Source organism: Gastrolobium bilobum, unplaced genomic scaffold (genome assembly GCF_033153095.1).
Source record: "Gastrolobium bilobum isolate Gb01-03AN ecotype WA unplaced genomic scaffold, APGP_CSIRO_Gbil_v1 utg12132, whole genome shotgun sequence".
Classification (NCBI taxonomy): Eukaryota; Viridiplantae; Streptophyta; class Magnoliopsida; order Fabales; family Fabaceae; genus Gastrolobium; species Gastrolobium bilobum.
Genome location: NW_026899550.1, coordinates 356,835 through 371,105, shown reverse-complemented (window position 1 = coordinate 371,105; position 14,271 = coordinate 356,835).

Sequence of the window (14,271 nt, the reverse complement as noted above, 5' to 3'; positions counted from 1 at the left end):
TTTGAACTTTGCAGTGAATCCAATTGGCTAAGTTGGTTCTTATATATAGCAGGAATTTAGTAATATCTCAGAACTTTATCCAAACCAATGCACCATTTTTTTTTTTGTCGATGTAAGTAGGAACTTTCGTGGAGGATTCTTTAATGCTGCACTGCCCTCATTAACATACTAGATTTAAGCCTATTTTTTTCATTCTGTGCATGTTTGTTTGCTCTTGAAGCTTACAAATTGGCACAATTGTGGTCGTATCGTATAACTTCAGCCACTGACCAGTGTAGAGGTTAGTACCCTACAGAAAGTACAAGGTTCAAAACATTTGAGAAATTTCGAAGATGCTTCCCAGCACAAACTTCACGTTGTTACGTTTTTTTTTCCTTTGTGTATTACTCAAAGACCACTACTCACTACTCACTCTGTCTACGTAGTAACGTAGTTTGCTCTGTGATGTACGGACCCACTCTTTCTTCTACGTATTATTTACACGTAGTATGGGGACATCTGGAAGAGCAAGTTGGCAAATCTTCCCCATATGGGCTCAATGGGCTTTATGCAAACTCGGACTTCAAATCTTGGACTCTTTGTGAGCCCAAAATACAATAATGACATGTACAAACACTGTTAGGAGCACCTACTCCTCTTTCCTCGTTATTAGCTATCCATTTGAAAGAACAGTCATTTTATCTTAAGAATAGGATTTTCTTTTTTGGATTGATTAAAAATTTAAATTTTATTAAAATAATACAGTGGAATTAGTGGCGGACCCAGAATTTTTTTTTTATGTCTGCATACTCAAGCCGGAGGTTTGGGGGTGCCTCCCCCGGTTTTTTTTTTAAAGATCATAATCATGATTCAATTTTTGCTTCCACTTCAAAAGTAAAGTTTTGGTGAATCAACCAAAGTTTTAAAGAAATAATCGATAATAATAATTAAAAAATAAATAAACACTACAGAAAGACATTTGTAAAATATAATATGATTGTAGGGGTTAATCGATCAAAAACTTACCTTTGTCGATGTCTATTTGATCCAAAGTTGACCAGTTTTGTTTCATAAAAAAACATGAAAAATTCCGTTTGATTCTCCTCCACTCTTTATCTTTTTCCTTTTAATCTTTCTATCTTTTTATTTTTTTTACTTGATTTGAATCACACATCCTATGAAAAAAAATTTCTCCTCAACTCTATGCCTGCAAATGCGGACAATGGAACCAACCTACGTCCGCGATTGAGTGAAATACATATGCAAATGTGCGACTATCAAGCGGTGCGTAGTGCAAATTGTGCTTGAATGCGCACACCTCCATCACAACTTGTAACTCTCGTCAAATGATAGGTGCGTCTTCACTGTGTGTGAGTTGTACTCTCCCTTTATGTGTAACTTAAACATACACAACCTTTTACATGTTTCATTATATTATTTTAATCAATAAAATATTTAGATTTTGAATCAATAAGATAATTTTTTTATCATTTTATAGGATTAAAACTAAAAAAGCGAAAGAGCAGGAAATTTGTGTATTTAAATTAATATAATTTATATTTTTAAAAAATTAAACAAAAGCTTTTAATTTTTTAATTATTATTTTCCTAAAAAAACGATCTAGCCAATATATTCGGCCAAGTCAGGAGGGCCCACTTAATTGATGGGATGATATTTTGTCAACCCAACCTCTGGCAATTGGCAAACCATATGCTGTAAGTCGTAGGTAGACAACTTTATTTCTTAATTAAGTGGGCTCCTTCCCATCATAGCTAATTACCTATACTCAATCAATGTTATCAAATTTACGAACCGATAATTAATTCGGTCTGGATATTAAGCTACCGGTTTAATTAATGAGTTGTTGATTCAATTGTATAAATTAAATATGGATTTAAATTTTTTAAAGTTATTTTAAACAATTTTATCTAATTTCATCAAAATACACATAAAAATTCATGTGAAATCCATGTGAAGAGAAAAGAGAAAGAAAAAAATATGGGCAAAGAAAAAAGAGAATATGGGTACTAAACACTTTTCTGTGTGTATTTTGATAAATATTAGATAAAATTATCTAAAATAATTTTAAAAATTTTAAATTCGTTAAATATATATAATAAAATATAATAAATATAAAATTAGAAGTATATTAACTAACTAGGGGAAGGATATACTTACCACCAAAAAAGTTTACCACATTTACAACCAGCTTAATCACCGTTGATTTCTGTTTTCCGTCAATCTAACGATTATAATTTATTGGATTTTAATGAGAATTAATAATTAATTAATAAATGTGATACAGTAATTTCTAATAAATTATAACTGTTAGATTGACGGAAATCAACGGTGATTAGGTTGGTTGTAAAAGTGGTAAACTTTTTTGGTGGTAAGTATATCTAGAGCTGTCAAAATGGGCCAGTCCGGTCCATTTAGCCCTAGCCCAAGTGGGTTAGGGCCAAAAAACCCGCAGGGTCAAAAAGCCCACAATGATATAGATCCACACGGGCCAAAGCCCTATGGGTTAGGGCTAGCCCGCGGGACTTCTAAAAAAATAATATGAATTTTTTTTTAAAAATATTTATAATAAAATGGTGCATAGAAATTATTAGAAAAAATAAAAATAAATAGTTTTTAGAAAATTGTCACTTTTTAAAAAAATTAGTGCATAGAAATTTTTTCGTAAAAAGTTTTGACAGAAAATGTTTCTGTTAAAAAATAGACGAAAAAAAAAAATCGTCAAAATTCTTTACAGAATCTAAAATCCGTAAAAGTTTTTGACGAAAAAATTTCCGTCGAAATTCTTGACGAAAAAATTTCCGTCGAAATTTTTGACGAAAAAAATTTCCGTCGAAATTTTTGACGAAAAAAATTTTCGTCAAAATTTTTGACACAACAATTTACGTCAAAATTTTTGATGAAAAAAGATTTTGTCGAAATTTTTGACGAAAAATATTTTTGACAAATTTTTCGATAAAAAATATTTCTATCAAAATTTTAAACGGAACACATTTTTGTTAAAAATTTTCCACGAAAATTATTTCTGTAAAAAACTTTGACGAAAATATTTCTGTAAAAAATTTCAACGAAAAAAATATTTTGTCGAAAATCTTTACGAAATCTAAATTCCGTCGAAAGTTTCACAGATACATTTCCCTCAAAAATTTTGAAAAAAAATATTTCCGTTGTAATTTTCATTGGGTCACATTTTCATCGAAGATTTTGGACGGAAAATATTCTGTCAAAATTTTTGAAGGAATTCTTTTTTCCGTCAAAACTTTTGATGAAATTTTTCTTTGTAAATTGGGTTGAATATTGTAGCCCGCGGGCCAGCCCCAACCTAATCCTATAATGAGAGGGCTTTAAAAGGATGGGCTTAAAATGGCCCCATTACATAGAGGGCTAAAATTTTATAGGGCTGGCCCTAGGGCTTGATGGGTTGGCCCTAAGACTTGAGCCCTTTTTGACAGCTCATGCCTCAACTAAACTAATAATTAGAGTTTGTTTAGTAATAAGAGCTACGAGTTATAATTAATATGATCTAAGTTCAAATTTTATTAGTGATATTTTTCAAGTATTTTATTCAAAATTTCACAAAATCAAAGTTTTGAAAAAAAAAAATTGATGCATATTTAATATTGATTGAACCCGATTGAAAATCGGTTTACCGGATTAGTTGGGGATTTGGTTTATGATTCAACCGACCGAATCGGCCGGTGAGATCGGTTGTTATATCACTGTTAACTCAAACTCAACTCACCTTATTAGTTGTTGGGAAAACTCGGTTCCCTCAAGCTCGGCTCAGGGGCCTTTGTGCGGAAGTCAATCAACAAGATCCTGATCTCGGATCTCGACAATACCTCGACCTGAACTTCACCAGGTCAGGCAGCGCAGCGGAACAATCAAAAACGAAAAAATCAAAATAGGAGAGAGAGAAGAAGAACACAACCAGTTTTTAACGTGGGAAAACCTTCTCCTATGAAGAAGTAAAAAATCCACGGGACCTAGTCCAGATCAGAAATCCACTATGAAAATAATGGTTACAACGAATCAAATACATCAATGTGGTGGTTAACTCAACCTCTCCAACAATGGTGATAATCAAACTACCCTAGAGATGTTTCATTCAAACTCTCTCTCTAGAGATCTTTTAAATGCAAAGCATAAAGCCTTGCTCAAACAATCAAATAATTCTCTCAAATTTGTTCTCTCAAATCTGACATAGCCTCCACCCACAACTAATGAGTATATATAGAGGAGGTGGAAATTAGGGTTAGGGTTTTTAGGAAACCCCTCAAATGGGCTTGGGCTTAGCATTGAAGGAGGAAGCCCAACAAATCTCCCCCTCCGACTTCAATGTGTCGGCTTCAACATCAACCCGGCTCCTTCACAGCAGTCTTCAAATTTTCTTGCTGGAACCGGCTTTGTCATCATGTCGGACCAATTTTGGTCAGTGTGCACCTTGACGAGTTCGAGCTCTCCACCTTCCACCACATACCGGATCCAGTGATACCTCACATCAATATGCTTAGTGCGAGAGTGATAGGTTGAATTCTTCGCAAGATGGATTGCGCTTTGATTGTCACAACCCAGCTCGTACTTGTCTTGATCATGGCCGAGTTCCATGAGGAACTTCTTCATCCACAACATTTCTTTGCTTGCCTCAGTAGCGGCAATGTACTCAGCCTCAGTTGTCGATAGTGCAACACATTTCTGAAGTCTTGATTGCCAAGAGACAGCTCCTCCGGCAAATCTCATCAAATATCCTGTAGTCGACTTCCTCGAGTCGGCGTCTCCCCCTAAATCAGAATCCGAGTAGCCTTGCAACTCGGCTTTGCCTTCTCCAAAACGGAGACATAAGTTGGTCGTACCTCGGAGGTACTTGAAGATCCACTTCACTGCTTCCCAGTGCTCTTTGCCGGGGTTTGACAAATACCGGCTTACCATTCCTACAGCATACGCCAAGTCGGGTCTAGTGCAAACCATTGCATACATCAAGCATCCGACGGCGGATTGGTAAGGGACCTTCATCATCTCATTTTTGTCTTCATCAGATCTCGGACATTGCTTTTGGTTCAGCTTTATGTGTCCGGCTAGGGGGGTGCTCACTGTTTTGGCTTTGTCCATGCTGAATATCTTCAAAATCTTCTCAATATATTTCTCTTGACTCGGCCACAGTAGCTTCTTCTGTCTATCTCGGATAATCTTTATTCCGAGAATCTGCTTTGCAGGGCCGAGGTCCTTCATTGCGAAGGACGAGCTCAACGCCTTTTTCAGGGCGGCTATCCTCGATTTGTCTTTCCCTACAATAAGCATGTCGTCAACATATAACAACAAAATCAGAAAATCTCCGGCCTCATACCTCTTCACAAATACGCAGTGGTCGACATCTGTCTTTTCAAATTTATGATCAGTCATGAATGATTCAAACTTCTTGTACCATTGCCGAGGTGCTTGCTTCAAGCCATAGAGGCTCTTCTTCAACCGACATACCAAGTCATCTTTGTCTGGAGCTTGGAACCCTTCAGGTTGCTCCATATATATTTCTTCTTCTAAGTCACCGTGAAGAAATGCCGTCTTCACGTCCATTTGTTCTACCTCGAGGTCCATCGAAGCCGCCATGGCTAACACGGTTCGGACCGAGGTCATTTTCACCACAGGAGAAAAAATCTCCTCAAAATCAACTCATTTCTTCTAATTGCAGCCTTTCACTACAATCCGGGCTTTGTATCTCGGCTTTTGCCCGTTCTCTTCATTCTTAATCTTGTAGACCCATTTATTTTTCAAAGCTCGTCTACCTTTAGGAAACTCGGTCAGCTCATAAGTCTGATTCTCGTGCAGAGACTTCATCTCGTCTTGCATTGCCTTTTGCCATTCTTCTTTCTCTAAGCTCATCACAGCCTCATCATAACTCTGAGGCTCACCGTCTTCAGCAACAACGGTGTATTCATCAGATGGGTATCTCGTAGAGGGTCTTCTTTCTTGAGTTGGATATCTCAGCTGTTCTTCAGCTTGAGAACCCGGTTCATCATTCTCATCATCAACCCGGACCTCAATGTCTTGGTCATCTTCAGCTTGTTGCTGATTATCAATTTCTTCATTTTCTTGATTTTCTCCCCCTGCTTCAGCTCGGACAGGAGGGACGGGTTCTTCATGTCTAACAGTAACCCGGACTTTGGGCTTCGAGATGTCATGAATGTTCTCATGCTCATGAAAGATCACATCTCGGCTTCTCACTATCTTCTTATTGATTGGATCCCAAAGTCGGAACCCGAACTCACATCTCGGCGAACCAAGATAAATGCATTCTTTGGTCTTTGCATCAAGTTTGGTCCTTTCATCTTTAGGGATATGCACGAAAGCTCGGCATCCAAACACTTTTAATTGATTATAGGCCGCTTTCCGACCTGTCCAGACTTCTTCTGAAATTTCTCCTTCAAGTGGCCGTGATGGTGAGAGGTTGATCAAGTCAACAACAGTTTTGACGGCTTCTCCCCAGAATGATTTCAGTAACCTGGCATTGGATATCATGTTTCGTGCCTTCTCTTCAATTGTTCTGTTCATCCTCTCACCCAGTCCATTTAACTGTGGAGTCTTGGGGGGCGTCTTCTCAAGTCGAATACCGGCCGCTCTGCAGTATGCATCAAATAGGCCGCAATACTCACCACCATTATCAGATCGGACCACCTTCAATTTCTTTCCAGTCTCCCTTTCAACCATAGCATGGAATTCTTTAAAGGATTGGAGTACCTGGTCTTTAGTCTTCAACAAATATACCCACACTTTGCGGGAATGGTCATCAATAAATGAAACAAAGTACTGAGCTCCTCCAAGAGATTTTTCCGACATGGAGCAAACATTAGTATGGACGAGGTCAAGAATATACCTGCGTTGTCTTGGTTGATCCGGTCTCACAAAAGAAACCCGGTGCTGCTTTCCAGCTAGGCAGTGCGTGCAACTCTCCAACGCTTGGCCTTTCAACCCAGTCAGTAATCCTTTCTTGTTCAGGATCTGTAGCCCTTTCTCGCTCATGTGGCCGAGGCGCTTGTGCCATAGCTCCAAGCTAGGTTCATCTCGGACAGAATTGGCTTCTCCTCCATTGATCTTTCCTTGCATCACGTACAAGGATCCTTCTTTCTTACCTCGGGCCACGACCAAGTTTCCCTTGGCCAGCTTCCATCTCACACTACCGAAGTAGTTCACTAACCCGGCATCATCAAGTTTGCCTACCGAGATTAGGTTCAAACGCATGTCAGGAACATGCCTCACATCTTTCAACACAAGTCGGCATCCGACATCTGTGGTCAGAGTTACATCACCGACACCAACAATCTTGCTGGTCACTTGATTTCCCATCTTCACGACTCCAAAATCACCACCTCGATAAGAGGAGAAAAAACCTTTGTGTGGAGTAACATGGAAGGAGGCACCAGAGTCAACAATCCAAGTGCAGTCATCATATGCAACATTCAAATAATTATCCTCGCCAAGGAGGAATATCTCGGCATCAGGGTTTGCAGCCACCGCAGTGGTGCTCTTGTCTTCCCTCTTCTTGGGAATAATCTGATCCGGCTTCACAGAGCCGTTCTTCTCGTCATTTTGCAGGGTCCAGCAGTCTGGCTTCTTATGGCCTGTCTTTCCACAGTAAAAGCACTTCAACTCATATTTCGGCTTTGACCGACCTCTGGACTTGTCTTGTCTGTCACGACCTCTACCTCGGCTTTTGCTTCTACCGCGGGAGTCGGATTTCCCTTTGTTCTCAACAACGTTGGCCTCATACGTACTTGAAGTACCTCGTTCTCTTCTCCTGGATTCTTCGCCTATGAGGCTGTCTGTCACGACATCCATCTTCAATTTTCCATCTGGAGTCGAGTTATTCAGGGTCACCACCAGAGTATCCCAGCTTTCTGGCAGCGAGCTCAACAGCAGCAATGCCTGCAATTCTTCATCAATTTTCATATCAGCCTTTGACAGCTGATTCACAATACCTTTGTAGGTGTTCAGGTGTTCAATCATGCTCATGCCGTCCTTGTATTCAAGCTTAACAAGTCGGCGAACCAAGTGTGCTTTGTTCCTGGGAGTCTTCTTCTGAATCATGGACTCCAGCTTCGTCCACAACTCATACGCGTTCGTGAATTCGGACACGTGCTCAAAGAGACTTTTATCAATATATTTCCTGATCGTGGCTACCGCCTTCCGACTCAGGATCTCCCATTCCTTATCTGTCTTGCCTGCTGGTCTCTCATCAAGGATAATGGACTCATGTAGATCTTTGCAGTAGAGATGATCTTCCATCATCGGTCTCCAATATGTGAAATTATCAGCGGTCAACTTGAACATATCTCCATCATGAGTTATGCCACTGGTCTCCATCTCGTCTCCCTCAGAACCCGTCGAACTCGGGCTTTGATACCACTGTTGGGAAAACTCGGTTCCCTCAAGCTCGGCTTAGGGGCCTTTGTGCGGAAGTCAATCAACAAGATCCTGATCTCGGATCTCGACAATACCTCGACCTGAACTTCACCAGGTCAGGCAGCGCAGCGGAACAATCAAAAACGAAAAAATCAAAATAGGAGAGAGAGAGAAGAAGAACACAACCAGTTTTTAACGTGGGAAAACCTTCTCCTATGAAGAAGTAAAAAATCCACGGGACCTAGTCCAGATCAGAAATCCACTATGAAAATAATGGTTACAACGAATCAAATACACCAATGTGGTGGTTAACTCAACCTCTCTAACAATGGTGATAATCAAACTACCCTAGAGATGTTTCACTCAAACTCTCTCTCTAGAGATCTTTCAAATGCAAAGCATAAAGCTTTGCTCAAACAATCAAATAATTCTCTCAAATTTGTTCTCTCAAATCTGAGATAGCCTCCACCCACAACTAATGAGTATATATAGAGGAGGTGGAAATTAGGGTTAGGGTTTTTAGGAAACCCCTCAAATGGGCTTGGGCTTAGCATTGAAGGAGGAAGCCCAACATTAGTTTCTATATGTTTTGGTGAAATTTTCCAACTCGTTGAATAACATTTTATCAACTCAGCTCAACTGCTAGCGTAATTAGTGAGTAGCACTTCTTTGCGGTCTTCAACCATTAATAGTTCTGTCCATTTTGTACTGTCCCATTTTATACATATATATATAAAATATAAAGGGAAATATTACTCTCATCTTACATGAGATAGTTATCTCATTTTGTCTCCCTCCGAAAATCACACCCTTTTTCTTCTTTTTCTTTTTTGTTTTTTAATGGTGGACCCCACCTCGATTCTCTCTGTAGCATGAGAGAACTACTCTCATGCAACATGAGAGTAATATTTCCCAAATATCAATGTGCCGTTCGTGCCGTTTTACATCAAAAAAAATAAAAATAATTTGTACTGTCCTATTTTAAAATAAATTTTTATACTAAAAAATAAAAGTTTTAATGTTTCTACGGTAAATGTAGATAAATTATCTATATTTGCTTCCAAAATGACATCGTTTTGAATTGAAAAATTAAAAAATTATAATAAAAAAGACTATTATAATTCTAAAATAAATTATAATAACAAAAATATCTTGATTTTTGTCTCAAAACAACATCGTTTTAGATTTAATATAAATAAGTTATCTACGGTAGAAAAAATGAAAAACAAAATACCAATTTTTTATAATGATTTGTTCTCACTTGTAAAGTGATCTCTGATGTGATTTGAATACTTTTCGTCTGTTTATAGATGAAAAAAAAAATTGTATTTGTATTTTTATGTATGTGATTTAATTAACTTTTCTAAAATTGATAATTTAGCGGTGAGAATACTTCCCACCTGGCTAGTACGCAACAAAATAAAGTCCAAATGTCGCATGTGATAGTGATTTCACGTTTGCCAAACCTAATCCAAGCGTGGACCGAAAGTAAATGCTAAATATTAGGCTATAAATCGCTGTTAATTAGCTCATTTAACTACTAAAGTCATCTGGACTCGTTTGTCTGTTTGCAATCAAACTTAAGTTTAATTGAGAACATCATCCTCTCACCTAATCCACATTCACTAACACCTAAATGCGACCATCGTATGTTTGCTATTGCAATTATTTCGTCCCCCCCTTTTTTTTTTACTATGATTGATAGTTATTATCACTGAAACAAGGATGATAAGTTTTTTTTGAATATTACAGGAATCGAACTTGCAACCTAACACACACTACACACACCCAACACCACTAGGCTAATCCTAGTGGTGCAAAGGTAAAAGGAGGATGATAAGTTGAAATAGTTATACTTGCTCCTTTTTTTAATTAGGGTTAGCAGCTTGCTTTGTTATTTTCTTTAAAAGAAATATTATAATATATATTGTGAAAAACCTTCATGAGATTTACAAGTCTTTCTCCCAAGGTAATACATGGATATACCTAACAAGTTAACGTTTAAGGAATTAAAAATTAAAACTATTAAAAATATATTCTATATCTTATATTAAAAAATATTCTATTTTAAATAGTTGAGACATTTTATTAAAAATAATAAATAGTTTTATTTATTAACATGGGGACGTTAACGAAACACACAAAATAATATCATAAATCATGTGTGATGTTCGACCTTGAGAACGCAATGCTGCATTAGGTTTCTACTTCATAAATCACAATCATAACCTGTTCGTGCGGTGTCCCGTATCTTGGGGTCACATAGGGTAGTGTCCCTTCCGATACGTGGAACATTACCTACAGTCTAAGGAGTTTTCGGTTTCATTTTTCATAACAATTTATGCTATTTGGCATACCCTCGAACGTTTTGTGTGCAATTTTGGTTCAATAATTAATTTCCCCACCTTTCCTCCCACAAACATGTGGTCTCTAAGAGATTATAGTTCTTCAAAAACTTTTACAATATACATAGGTACAGGCTATGATTGACAACGTTCATACTGTCTGGTTGGGTTTCAATTTGTGGACCATATATGTGACATTGATTTTCTTTTTAATTTATGAAAATAGTTATACTCTTCATTGTTATATTATTTCATGTATTCCGATACAGAAGTCAACATTTGAATTTAATTAAATAAAGCTACCATTCATTTTATTTAAAGTGTATCTTAATTTCAACTCATTAATTTTAATAGTAAAAATATATTTACTAGCTCAATTTAAAATAAATCTAATTATTTTTCTTTCAAATTTAAGCATATTCTTTTAGTAACTATTACCTAATTTGAGTTTGTTATACTCTATAAAAGGCAGGGTACTCCCGACTCATATTTAATATATAAGGGATATTTTTTTAGATCGGTGTAAGAATAATAAATTTTACATTCACTTTTAATCATTGATTTTTGTAAATTTGATGGTTGTAATTTATTAGAAATTAATAATTAATTAATAAAAATAATCCAATTAATCTTAACTGCTTGAATGATAGAAATTAATAATTAAGATTGAGTGTAAGTTGATCTTGTCTCAATATATAATGTATATATTTAAAGAGATTAATATTTTTCATGTTATAATAAATAAAATTATCTCCTATACGCATATAAAGTATGAGGCTCATATGAGGCCATATGAAGAAAAAAAAAAAAAAGGTATCACAAACTTTATATGTGTATTAAATGTGGGATTTGCATTCATCATGTTACATGACATAAATTTTTTTCTTACCCACACAATATTTTGTGAGGCCCGCACTTTTTGAAACAAAAATAAAAAATTAAGCACGCAAAATGAATTTCTATAACATTACACAATCACTTTTCCTACAACATAACTCTTATAAAATTCATTAAATATATACTTATCTCTGCCCACCAAAAAAAAAAAAATACAATTATCTCCTATTTTATCGATTATAACACGAGAAACACTAATCTTATATTTAAATATGAAAAAGTATAACAGAAACGCACTTTCTCACTTAAATAAAAGTCATCTGAAGAGTTCTGAACACAACGAGATGACCACGTATAATTTTTGCTAAAATTTAATAAAAACAAACTATATATGAAACCAACTTAACTCAAGACACGCTAATCTATACATTATAATAGAATTTTCCTATTCTTGTAAAGCAAACGTTAGTTGCTTAAACTCTTTAATATGTATTTATTATATTTGAAAATTCTCTGTCGGCTATGTAATCAATTGAATAGGAGAGAAAAAAAGAGGTAGATAGATAAGGGATGAAGTTAATGGGACATGATTCATGAACGTGCAGGCTTGCTGTTTGAGCACATACAAGTCCAAATGCATAAATTATAGTTTTGTATTTTACTTTGGAATCGATTATGTAACATCCATTTTATAGTACACATAACATATGAGTAATGGGTCTCTCCAGTCCCTAGTCAATGAAATTTCTCTCTCCAACTATGTCCACCACAAGATGCACATGGTCTGTTGAAGTTACATTACTTGTTTAGGTCAAAAGGTCCCCAACACCTTTTTCAATTGCCTCACCTCAAGGAATAATTGGGAAAGAACGTAATACCCAAACAAAGGTGTTTAACCACAAGAAGAAAATCTAACATATTATGAGAGAATGGTATTTAACTAAATAAAAAAAAAATAAGAATCTCTCAACCAACACTGACAGGACCACAATAATGTGCACCTCTATTATCGTAAAAGTTTGGTAGTTTTGATGGATAATTTCTTACACTAAATAAATCTATAAAAAAAAAAAAAAAAATCTCCTATCATCCCAATCAATATGGTTGTTAGATGCAAGAATCTTAATAAGCATTATTCTTGATGTTCAAATTACTGAATCTAGGATGGAAAGGTCTTTTGAAACTTTAAGTAATTATACACTTGTAAGATGTGGAAAAGTGGGGATAAGGCATGAGGCATCACGTGTTCCACCCAACTTATGGGCTAGAATTGCATGATTCAAAGCTTACTTTTATTTTTTCAGTACTATTTTCCCTGCTGCTCCCTGCACTAAATTATGGAGTCTTTTATTGCTTTATCAATTATAAGCAATTTATTGAAATTTGGAAGCACCATGCATGCAATGCAAATTAGAAACAGGGCTGTGGGTAAATTGGTAATTTGAGGTATCTGGGATCATCATAGTCTAGCTTTAACGTTGTTTTGTTTTGTTGAATATGACAAGAAGATTTATAAATAAGTCGTATGTTTTAACTATGGGTTGGTTTCATCTCATGTGACATGATAAGATCATTTTTTTGTACACACAAATCAAGTATGGATTTTACGCTTAAAAAAAAAAGTCAAACTAAAATCAGGATATGGCACCGTATCCTCAAGATACGTTGCCGGATCCTTGTTGCAGGAATGAACAGTGTCATTCCTGTAACATGATTCTTATATTTTCCTTTAACTATAAAGCAAAAAGTTTATTATATAATTTAAAAAGAAAAAAAATACAAAAAGATAAATATAATATGAGACTTTTATATTAGTAATTTAAACTATTATTTACAACACTCTTCTTCAAATTCGAGCATATAGCAAGTTTGTTACATAAATGATTTATCGTACACCTTCTCAAACACTTGGTGAAACATCAGCTAATTTTGATCAGTAGAGTTATATAATACAAATGCAACAAACAAATTAAGAGGGAGACGCCATAACCTCTGCTCTCAATTTCACTGAGATATCCACAGACGCACAATCCCTTTAGACAGAGAAAGGAAAATAGAGAGAGAAAATGCTATTTCTGCTTTCTCTCTTTACTCTTAAATTTTAAGCTCTCCTTTGTTCTTTCCCTGCATTTGCACCACAACGATCTTCTTTTCCATTTGAGAGCATATTTGCATGAGGTGAAGGAATATCAACATTTTTTATTTCCTGAAATTCCTTTCTTTCTTTCTTTATTATTATTATTATTATTATTATTATTATTTCGTTTGTGTTAACTTCGAAGTTTGAACTTCTACATTGCGTTCTCCACAGCAAGAATGGAGGACCAAAATTCACTGAATTATTCCTTGTTATAGCTGTTTAAGGATGTATTTGTCTTTGATGATGAGGACCAGAATCAGATACGGAGTTTTGTTTATGGTGAAAATTGTAGATTTACTTGCATTTGAGTTTGCCGATGTAATATCAAATTTTGCTGTCAGAGTAACAATCCTATCAGAATGTGGTTTCAATCTGATATTTTACAGTTTTGGGATTGATTTGTTTTTATCCATAATTCCATATACTATTTGTAGAAATTTCTTTGACTAATTTTAGGAGAACTGAAAAAAACAGCTTTTTCTTTTTAAAATTTTTTTTAATTTTTTTTTAAAGATAGCACTTTTAGTGAGACAATTACATCCGTTCATTTTTTACCTC